Here is an 11,417-nt window from a genome sequence, read left to right on the forward strand (position 1 = left end):
ATGACTTCACTGTGACTGAGGTTCACCCGCAAACCTTTAATAGCCTGGAACTCAATATTGGGGAGACAGGGCAACAGTTGGGTACTTGAATTGCAAGCTGCAGAAACCGACCTTAGGAATTTAAATGAAAACAATTGTTGAAAGGATAGTCAAGAGATAAGGAATTAAGGGAGGCCTGAAAACAAGAGTCAACAAGGCAGCAGCTGGGCTGCCCCAGGTGGTCTCAGCACCCAAAACCTCTGAACAGTCACCCCTGGACACTGGGCTGCCACTGCTCAGACTATGTGTCCAGAGAGAGGATCTGATTAATGTGGTGTCAAGAAATTCTTCACACTGGAGTAGCTTTTGAAGGATAATAGAAATTTGCCAAAGGAAGAGGGAAGGCCTTCCAGGTAGGAGAAGCAGGTCCAGGGCATGTCCATGAGAGGGCAGGGATCCTGGGGCCATCGCAGAATTCTGCTTGCCATACTATGCCAGATGCTTTCCTGGCCCTCTTGTTCAGTGCTCATAAAACCCTACAAAAATAGGTGCTATTAATTTTGGGGAAAATGATTTTATTTTCTCTATAAAATTGCTAAATGCTTTCAAGCTTTACAGCAAAATGCTGCAAAAATGGGGGGTGGAGAATCACTGCAGATATTAGTACCCCAAATATCCAGTATTAATATTAGCAACATCATTCCAGATATCTTTCTAGGCATGTATATGACAGGAGGCAAGGAGGAGAGAAGAGAGGAGGAAGGTTGTGTGGAAGGAAGGGAGGGAGGGTAAAAGGAAGCAAGAAAAAATTCTATAAAGTGGGATCACACTCTATTTGCTAAATTTTAAAATATATGGAGCTTATTTATACTTGAATTTAACAAAATAAAAAGAATTTAAATGAACTAAAAGCAGTTGCTAATTTTACTTATTGTTTGTTACCATGACATGTTATTTCCTACAAGACTCCCCCAAGATTATAAAGAACATTAAGAGGTTGGGGGTCATTTATTTTCTTAAATTACATCTTTCGCTCTTGGCTCAATTTTTCCCTACTGTGGAGGATGAGAAAAGTAAGTCCCTCGCGCTCTCTTCCGTGCCCACACCCAACATTCTGCCGTTGGGCTATTGTTTTCATAATGCCAAGGTCTTCAATATCTACATTTACTCTGCCACCTCCCTTCCCTGGGATGTTTAGTCCTAGTTCTGGGTTTATTTGGAAGCATTACTCACCTCTATCCCTGTTACCTTGGCTTTTCCCTCTCTGAGTTCCGTGTTTAGATCTATCTCTTGGTGGCCATAGCCTCAGTTGACAAATGTGAACATCGCGATTTGTTCAAAGACACTTTGCCCATGGCAAATGAGTGCAGGAGTCAATCCAGTGCAGGATTCAAGAGTCTGAGCTAGATTTTCCTGGCTCCAGAGACTGCTCAGGAGATGGGAGCTTTTGGTATGAGGTTGGCCCCTGGGGAATGAGACAGTCACTCTCTCTTCCTGAACCTTCTGGGAGGCCAGAGGAGTCTGGACAGGACACAGGGCTAACTCTGCCCAAGGGGTCAGATTTGGGGCAGGGCAGGTTTCCTAACCCAGCCCCAGGGGTCTGAGGAGGGAATTAGTGGCACTAGCTGCTGATCTACTTGTCCTACATTTATCTGGAGGCTGAGGACTGTGGACAGAAAGTAGGACAATGAGGAAGTTCAAAGCATCTGTTTTCCTTCTACTAGAAACAAAAATTCCCAACCAGGGGTCTAAACAATGACAAGTTTCTTTCACTTGGGGGAAAAAAAAATAAAGCCCAGAGGTGGGCAGTCTGGGCTGCTGTGGCAGCTCGGCCATGTCCCCAGATCCTCCTTGTTTCCCATTCTGGCCTCCTTCTCAAGATGGCGGCCAGAGGTGGGGGAGGAAGGGGGAACCCCAGGGACTAGGAGCCCCGAGACTTGCACCTGAGTCTCATTGGCCAGAGCAGAGGCCTGCAGAGGATGCTGGGAAATGTAGGATTTTAGGTCAAAAGACAGAAGCTTTATCTTCATGATAACTGATATTTCATCATCACTTTTTAATAGACAGTATGACAACAGCTGCATTTATTCACTCACAGATGTTTGTTTGAAGTGCCAGCTGTGAGTCAGGCACAGAGCCAGCTGTTGGGTATATAGTGGTGACTAGACAAGGGTCTGTCCTCACATGGGTCACTTGGGGGGTATGTGCCGAGCACCTGATAGTGATTCCTCCCTTTAATTCTCCCAACAGCACTGGGAAGTATTTTCCCCATCTTATGGACAAGTAAACGGAGTCTCTGAGAAGCTAACGATCTATTCAAGGCTCCGTAATTATATGAGAGTCAGAATTCAAACCCATGTTGGTTTACTTTAAAACTTCGACTCTTTACAATTTTTCTATTCCTTGCTGTGCCCAGTGCCTGGGACCTGCCTCTCAGAAATGCTGACTTAATTGGTTGGAGGGGTAGAGCCTGGGCATCAGTGTACTTATATTACCTTATTTAGCCCTCACAGCAACTGGAGATGGTATTTTTCTCTCTGTTTAAAATTGGGGAAACTAAGATCCAGAGAGGTAGACTCATTGCCCAAAGTCACACAGCAAGTTCACGGTGGAGCTGGGATGTGTGTCCACATCTCTTTACCTTCTCCAAAGAACTGTCCTTGGCTCCAGAAGAAGATTGCTTCTATAAAGTTGGGGGGTTGGCCAACCCCTCTGCCCCAGCCAGCCCAGAAACCTCCCTGGGAACGTGTGTGCCCGAGGGGCAGGGCACCACGTGGCAGCCGGGTGATAAAGGGCCGGGCCAGGCCAGGATGTGCAGCGGAAGCCCAGCCCGCTGAAGGCAGAGGTGTGGCTGGGCCCAGGTCGGGGCCGGATGTGGGGATGCACTTTTTCCCCAGCACAACAAGCTGTGGGTTTCCTCCTCCCCAGCTGAGCCCTGCCTGATATCTCAGGCCCAGAATGGGTCCCTAGCGAGGGACTGGAGGGCTGGCAGGCGGGCAGGGGCCCAGGGCCAGTCCCTGGAGGAAGTCACGTGCTGGGGGTCACAGGCCTGACCCAGGAACGGTGGAGGGAGGGAGATATTTCAGGCCTGAGAGGAAGGGCCCAGCCCATGAGATGAATCACCAGGGACAGTTTATCCTGAGGAAGACCTTGGGGGTGGAATTGTGATAAGCACCCTCCTCCCAAGGTGACCAGAGCCCACGTCAGTGATCAGTGAGGCCACGTGTGGCTCGAGCACTCAGCTGTGTCTAAGAATAGTTCCAGGTGCTTTCCAGAAGAGGCTTTTCAGTGACCTTACGCCATGAGGATGAACACCTCCGCGTTCGAGATGAGGAAGGAAAAAAAACCAGAGACTTGGGGATAAGTCACTCGTTCAAGGTCACATGGGCAGAGGTGGGATCTGAAGTGGGAGTCTGCCTATCTGTTGCCGCCAGCTCCTCCCAAAGCATGGAGCTCCTGCCCTCCCGTTCCCGCTGCTCCCGGCCTGGATGTGAAGTCACAAATAAAACCACAGGCTCTAGACTCCTCATGGCAAACCAGGCCTCGAGTCTTATGCTTGCTTCTAGAAGAGGCACTAGACTTGTCCAAACCCCTTGATGTCCAAATGGGAAGGGTGGAGTCCAGCGGGGGCAAAGGGGATTCTGATGCCACTGAACTCCAAGCTCCCCATTCCCCCACCCACACTATAGTTAGTGTAAAATGGCCTCGTAATGACTCTAAGCCCAAGTTCAGTGGAAAATCCCATGTGATGGCCCACCTACGAGCTCACAAACCATGACGGTCCTTGGAAACCAACAGGGACAGTGTTTCTCGAATTTGAGAAAGCTGTCTGTGTGCTTCTCCCCTGCACCAAATGGTTGTTTGACCAATTTTTATTACAGGCATACCTCATTTTATTATGCTTTGCAGATATTGTTTTTGTTTTGTTTTTACGAATTGAAGGTCTGTGGCAACCATGCGTTGAGCAAATCTGTTAGTGCCAATTTTCCAACAACATTTGCTCATTTTGTGTCTCTGTGCTACATTTTGGTAATTCTCGAAATATTTCAACTTTATTATTATATTTGTTAAGGTAATCTGCGGTGCGTGATCATCGGTGTTATGGTTGCAAAAAGATCATGACTCACTGAAGTGTCGGTTGATGGTTAGCATTTTTCAGCAGTAAAATATTTTAAAATTAAGGTGTGTACTTTTTTTAGACATAATGCTATTGCACACTTAACAGACTATAGTATAGTGTAAACGTAGCTTTTATATGCACTGGGAAACCAAAAAATTCTTGTGACTCACTTTATTGCGATATTTGCATTACTGTCTGGATTTTCAGTGGTCTGGAACTGAACCCACAATAACTCAGAAGTCTGCCTGTATTCCATTGTTTAATATACACTATCATAAAACTAAGTACAGGCTCTTCTAAAGTCAGCAAGTTCCAGATTAAATATAGACAACTACAATCAACACAGAGACAAACTCAAGCAGGGAACTCAGCAGAGGGTGGCCCTCAGTCAGAAAGCTGTCATCCCGATAGTCCAAGGTATGTGGATGTTAGATTCACACTGAATTCAAACGACAATTTTAAAATTCTCACTCTTGGAGCCTTGAGCCAGTCTCTGGAAAACTAAGGGTCTGCAGAAGTCCCTTTTGGGGAGATGCAGACTTAGGGCAGCCACGCCTGGCCCCATGTCTGAGCTAGAGAAATCAAGGCCCAGAGAAGGTGGGGACCCACTCTTCCCTTCCCTGATCCCTCTGACCCCCATCAGCTGCTTTCCCGTTGGTTTGACGAAGAACCGTGAACCTGCCACTGCTGTCCTCGAATGCCAGGGGCTCACCTGAAGTGAAGTAAGCTGCGCTCCCGGAGAGAGGTCTGAGCACACTGGCCACCACTCAGTAGGGATGGCACTGAGAGAGGATGGGCGCTGCGTTAGGACTGGGCACAGCAGGGCTCCCCGAAGGCCTAGCTCCCCAGACGTGGCTGGCACCAGGGGAGCTGGTTATAAGCAGAGAGGTGACAACCTCCGCCAGGAAGTCCAGGAGGGGGACCTGGGCATCTTTTTATTTTTGTAACTAAGTTATCCTGATGTCATGGAAGTTTGAGAAATACTGACTTAGATGACCTTTAAGATTTCTGAAGGTCCTTAAGGGCTGGATTCCAATATACATGTTACCACCGAAATCATCATCACATTCTTCACCTGCATTGTTATCACCATTATCATCAGGTAGCTATCATATGTCGCATGCATGGTATATAAGACACTCTGCTAAATGCTTCACACATACGACTGCATGTAATTCATGAGGTAGCCTTATTATGATCATCCCAGTTTATGGAGGAGGAAGCCGAGGCTGAGGGAGGTTAATCACTTTGCTAAGGTCACACAGCAAGTGGCTGAGCCAGGACTCAAGGCTGGGCCTGCTGCCCCAACGCCCTCAGCAGCGCTTCACATCTGACCCTGCCTCAAGCTGGCCGTGTGTCTTTGGCGCCTCCTATTCAGTCTCCTCAAGTATGGAATGGACAGTCTCTTGCATCCTTTGTGCTCCACGATCTCTGTCCTAAGTCTGCAAACAGGCCTTTTGGGTTTTCTGCCTAGGTGGGCAGTCAACAGGACTTTGGCAGCAGGAGTGAGGCGCTGCTTTTCCAGGCCTGATGCCCACGTTCCAACTCCTCCTGGTCAGGATGCTTCTGCCCTACCGTCCTGGCCCCCTGTGTTCAGCACTGAATCACTCACCGGAGAGTGGGAGGGCTGGGATGTGGGTGAAAACAGCGTGGAGGCCCCCGTTCCTGGTAGGGGTGGGGAGATGGGGAGGGGGAGACAGAAAGAGAATTGACAGTTAACTATTAAGCACTGACTGTGTGCCGGGCACTCAGCTAGGTGCTGGGCAAGGGACTTAGCCACTCAGCAGCTCAGTTTTCTCTTCTGGAAAATGAGGGTGTTATAAGGAGTAAATGAGACCCTCTCAATTACTAATTTTCCAGTGATCGTCCACTGAGGGCTGACCACGTGCCAGCCATCGTTCTGGGAAATGCAGCAGTGAAGTGACAAATATGCCCGCCTCACAGGGCCAGTAGTGCAGGGGAAAACAGACAAAAATAAGTCAACAAATAAACATACCATGTAAAGTTGGGGGTGGTGACAATGAATGCTAGGAAGAGAAATAAAGCCAGGGTAAGAGGTGTCTAGAAAGTGCCATGAGGGGCAGGATGGATGCTCGGGGACTAGTTGGATGGAGGGACCACTGATAAAACTGTCTGGGAGGAGAGGGTTTCCAGGGGGCAAAGACACAGAAAGGGTCCACTGCGGGGGCCTGGCACATAGCAGAGGCTCAGTAAACGGTGCTGGCCGAGCTCTGAGGGAGGGGCGGCTCCTTACTGTACTAGATGGCCCATCTCTGCTGCTGCCGCTCCCAGCCGTGGGGGTGTGGCCTGCAGGCCCCCTTCTTGTCCCACGTGCTCCTGTCCTGGGACAGAGGACCTGGGGGCGAATCCACAGCCCTGAGACAGAAGAGGGAGGAAGAGCTTCCATGGGAGGGGCTGCACCACACCCGCCGGTCTGACCCACAGCGGGGGCTCCCCCAGCGGGGACTGCTGTGCCAGCCCCAAGGGGGCCAGGTGCCAGGCAGCCACAAACTCACGGAGGCTCACTTGCTCGGAAAACCCACGTGGGACTGTCACTGCCCTCCCTGCTCACGTACAGGTGACATGGACGAGGAAGAAACAAGGGGCCCAGAACAGAAGGCGGGGCCCCTGCAGCAGCGAGCGCTGTGAAGGAGCCGGACGGGCAAAGGGAGAGAAGGAGGCTGGTGAGGAGGCCACTTGAGGTTGAGTGGCCTGGGCAGGTGGCTCTGAGGAGGTGACATGTAGCGACTCCCTTGAAGCCATGCAGAGTAGTGACAGATGAGAATGTCACTCTCTTGGCTCCCACACAAGAGCTCTGCCCCACACCCCAAGGCCCTGTGCTCCTTCATGCTGGAAAGGCCCGCACTTTCACGACAGGCTGCCCCAGGCAGCAGGTCGCTGGGGGCCTGGCTCTCAGGAATCTCCATGCACTCTCCCCTGCTCCCAGCTGCTCCAAATACTGCAGCCATGCAAGCCTCCCCTCTGATTTGGGTTGCTGACCTTTTCCTTTAAGCCCAAATGAAGGCAGAGACTGCCTTAAACACGATGTCCTTTCCTGATCGGTGGTGTCACCAAGGGGTGGCTGTGGCCTCCCCATTAACTGAATGTCCCAAATGCATCCACGGCCCTCACCGTGCTCCAGGCAGCCTTCTAAGCACTTTACCTTAGCATCTCAAACCTCACAACCGCCCTCCGGAGGTAGAATCTCTTACCATCCACAGTTTACAGACGCGGCAAGGAGACATGTAAAGAGCTCTCCCAAGGTCACACAGATAAACGTGGACCCAGCTTAGAGCCCACACTTAGAGCAGTGTCTGGCAAGCAGCCGACCCAGCGTGTTAATACCTGCTAATGCCTGCCTTGGGATCCAAGCAGCCGCTCTCTGCATCCAGCAGGGGGCACCAAAGCCCCCAGGCCCGCTAGGGGTGGCTGAAAGGGAAAGCCGCTGAAGAGGGGATCTTTGAACGCCAGGGAGCTGAGTGTGGCCCCTTCTCAGTCCTTGCCTCCCCTGCAGGGTCTGACCCTGCAAGCTCCTTGCTCCTCCCCTGCTTCTCTCAGGGGCTCCCAACCGGTTCCTGAAGCTCCGGCTCCCAGCTTGCTCTTTACACCACGCTCAGCCCCTGTGGCTCCCGCACAGCACCCCATCCCCGCCTCGGCTTGACGACTGCCCACTTCTAGCTGTGGAGACCCTGGGCACCCTCCCTCCTGCGTGCCCAGCACACACGTCCACCTGTCCCTTCTGTGACCCACAGACACACCCAACTCGGCACCTCCAAAACCAAGTTCATGGGCCTCAGACCAGCTTCTCCTGGGTTGTCCTCATCAGCCACACTGATCCTGTCCTGGGGCTTCCTCACCCTGTCTACCCTGCCTTCAGACCACCTCCGGTGCATCCACTTCTCTCCTTGACTCTTGTCCGGGCTGGGCCTTTTCTCCCTGGATAACTGTTAAGACCTGCCTCTCTTCTGCCCCCTTCTACTGGTCCCATAATAGCTACCATGAGCCTTCTGAAACACAAATCAGATGCCATCACCCGCCTGCGACCCTTTCTGAGAAGGCCCAAACTTATGAGTACGCTCTGCATGTATCCCCAGACCCTCTCTCGGGCCTCATCTCTACAACCCGCCCCCACTCCGTTCCTCCATTCTCCAGGCCTGCTTCCCCTGGCTCCAAACACTCTACCTGGTTCACACCAACACATTTCTTCCGGATCCCAGTTTAGGTATACCTCCTCCAGGAAGCCTTCCCTGACCCCCCATGCTGGATTTGGAGGCCCCTTCTCTGTGTTCCCACAGTTCTCTGGGTGTCCCCCGTCTTGAGGCCCGATACCGTTTCTATTGTAATGGCCTAAGTCTCTCTTCTCCAGGAGGTGGGCGGCGTAATTGAGGGGCTAAGAGTAGACGCAAAAGCTGAAAACTCTCTAGGTTCAAATCCCAGCTGTGCCATGTACTGGCTATGGGAGTTTGGGAGTATATTCAATCCCTCCACGATTCATTTTTCCCATACTGTAAAATGATGATAATTCTGACAATCATTGTATTAGCTAGAAGACTAACACCAATCTCATAGTATTGTTAGAGGACTAAGTGAGTTAATACACTGACGCTCTTAATGACAGCAGCTGGCACGTAGCACGTGCTACCTATGTGACTGATCATTAAATTGGTCCTCAAACTAGTTGCTTCTGGAGGGCGGACTCTGAATTTATTTGATCCACTGTTATGTCTCCAGCACCTGCTGCAACGTCCTGGTCCTGAACATCCCCTAACATTTGTGACATGAGTGCATCTTTGGTCTAAGAATGACAGCGCATGTAGAAAAGAAAGAGAACATGTCAGTGATGTTCTGGAGGCAGACTGCTCAGGGCTGGGAGAAAGACAGGAAAAAGAAGATGGCCAGGAAAGACCTGTGACTTTGCTCCAAATCCTGGGCGGCTCCGTCCCCGCCCCAGTCACTCACTGCCACCTCTCTCCACGCAGGCACCCCAGCCAGCATGGGGGACATTGTGGCTCCCTCGCTTCTCTCTCTCTCCCTCTGCCCCTCCCCACTGACTCCTTCCAAGTCCCATCAGAGCTGCTCACGTGCCAGCCTCCTCCCTCCTGTCTGCACCTCATGTCCACCCTAGTTGTTCCAGTTACAATTGCTATGCAACAAGGGACACCAAGACACAGTGGCATAAAATAACCATTTCATTATACTCCCAGGTTATGGGCCTCGGAGCTTGGGCAGGGCACACTGGGATGACCACAGAAGCCACTGTCCACAGTGCCTCGGTCGGGAAGATGGGAAGACACGATGGCTGGTGGCTGGGCTCTCCTAGAGGATCCTTCACCCACACGTCTGGCGCCTGGGCTGGGATAATTCCAAAGTGAACCTCAACAGGGACGGTGGACTAGAACGCCCCCCAGGGCCGCTGCATGTGCCTGGGCTTCCTCACAACATGGCAGCCTGCATATTCTTCCCCTGGTGGCTCAGGGCTGCAGAGCAGTGTTCCAGGCAACAAGACAGAAGGGGTGTTGTGGTGTCACTCTGTCACCTTACTGGGCCAAGCCCTCACCGGCCCGCCCAGACTCAAGCAGGGAGACACGGAGGACCCGCCTCTCACTGAGGGGCCACACAAAATGAAGCCACCCATGTCTGGTACCTGCACCACAGGGTAGCCTCCTCTCTGCTCTGTCCCACTTTGCCCAGCCCTCTCCATGCCCCTGTGGACTCTCCACAGGGCAGCCTTTGAACACACAAGTCACATGAGTCCCCCTTTCTTTGATCCCTCCAACGTCTTCCCGCCAAACTCTGTGCTGAAAGCTGAGCTCCGCATGTGCCCACACAACTCTGCGGGATCCGTATGCCCCCATCTCCTCCCTGGGGCCCGCTGCCCTTCCTTCTCTTTCTGGAGCAGCCCCTGGCCCTCCTGGGGCACCGCCCACCTCTGAGCCTATGCACTGCCTCCTCCTTCGTGTGCTGCTGGGCCCTTGGCTCCCGTGTCCTTCAGGCCACCTCCTCACATCTAAAATCAACCCTCCAGCCCCAGCAGTGCCTCTCCCATCACTCTGCTTTATTGTCTGTACTTGCCCCTGTGATGTCTCAAATGATACATTTGTTTACTTCTGGTCTGCCTCTTCCACCAGCTCCGAGAGCAGGACGTTGTCCTTGTTCCTCATAGTATCCACGGTGCCCACCCTGGTGCCTGGCACAGAGATCTGTGGAATGGGAATGAAGGCAAGAATAGTGGTTTTCAGGGAACGTGTATGATTTTTTTTTTTTCCGGCTGTGCCATGCGGTTGTAGGATCTTAGTTCCCCAGACGGCGGGATTTTAGTTCCCCCAACCAGGGGTCGAATCCGAGCCTCCAGCAGTGGAAGCGCGGAGTCCTAACCACTGGACTGCCAGGGAAGTCCCCACGTGTGTGTAATTTAGAAAAGCAATTCAGAAGTACTAGCCCTGGGGAGGGGGCTGTTAACTAGAGTCAGGCACGCCTTGTTTCCAATCTGGCGCTGCCATTCACCAGCTGGTGACTGTGGGAAAACACCTTTGCGCCCCTGAGCCTCGATTTCTTCAGCTGAAACTTGAGTCCAACCGCCCCCTAGCTCACTGGACTGGGGTGTCTGTCACAGGAAAGGATCAGGACCCCTGGTCAGCCTGGACGCTGTCCCCGGGAGCGAGGCGGAGCTGCACCGCCCGTCGCGCCCGCCAGGTGTCGCCGCGAGAGCGCGCTGAGCAGCCGGCTGCGCCCGGAGCCTTACGGCTACTCGGGCGCCCCACGTCTGGGTTGCGTGCGGGGCATCCAGGCCTCAGCCCGACTCCGACTTTCCTCTAGGAGCGGGACTCCAGAGGACGCTGTCTCACCTGGGCACCCACCTGCCTCCCCGCCTCGAATAGACGGGGGCGGGGAGGAATACTCTGAGCCGGTCGTCCCCGCTCCGCCAGTAGCCCTGCGTAAGGGGGCGCCCTCCCCTGAAGCTGGGCTGGAAGCCAAGGGGAGGGAGGAACCTGGGTGCGCCCTAACACCCTACAGCTCCGAGCGCTCGGCCAGGGGAGGCAGGTGGGGACGGGGAGGCAGGCCAGGGCGAGAGGGTTCTCGGCTGAGCCCCGATTCCCGCCAACCCGAGGGCAGTCCCTGCGCGTCCGCTCGCCCCCCAATTTACGAGTCGGCGTCGGGTGGAGCCCCTCCGGACTCCCACTGCCCCGGACCCAGCTCGGCGCCCCGGAGCCGGGAGGGGGCGCCGCGGGAGCGCGTGGGGCAAGCGCGAGCGCGCTTGGAGCAGGCGGCCCTGTCCCGCGGGCGCGGGGGCGCGGGGCGGGCGCTCCGGGGAGGCGGG

This window comes from Lipotes vexillifer, unplaced genomic scaffold, assembly GCF_000442215.2.
Source record: "Lipotes vexillifer unplaced genomic scaffold, Lipotes_vexillifer_v1.1 scaffold2162, whole genome shotgun sequence".
Lineage (NCBI taxonomy): Eukaryota > Metazoa > Chordata > Mammalia > Artiodactyla > Lipotidae > Lipotes > Lipotes vexillifer.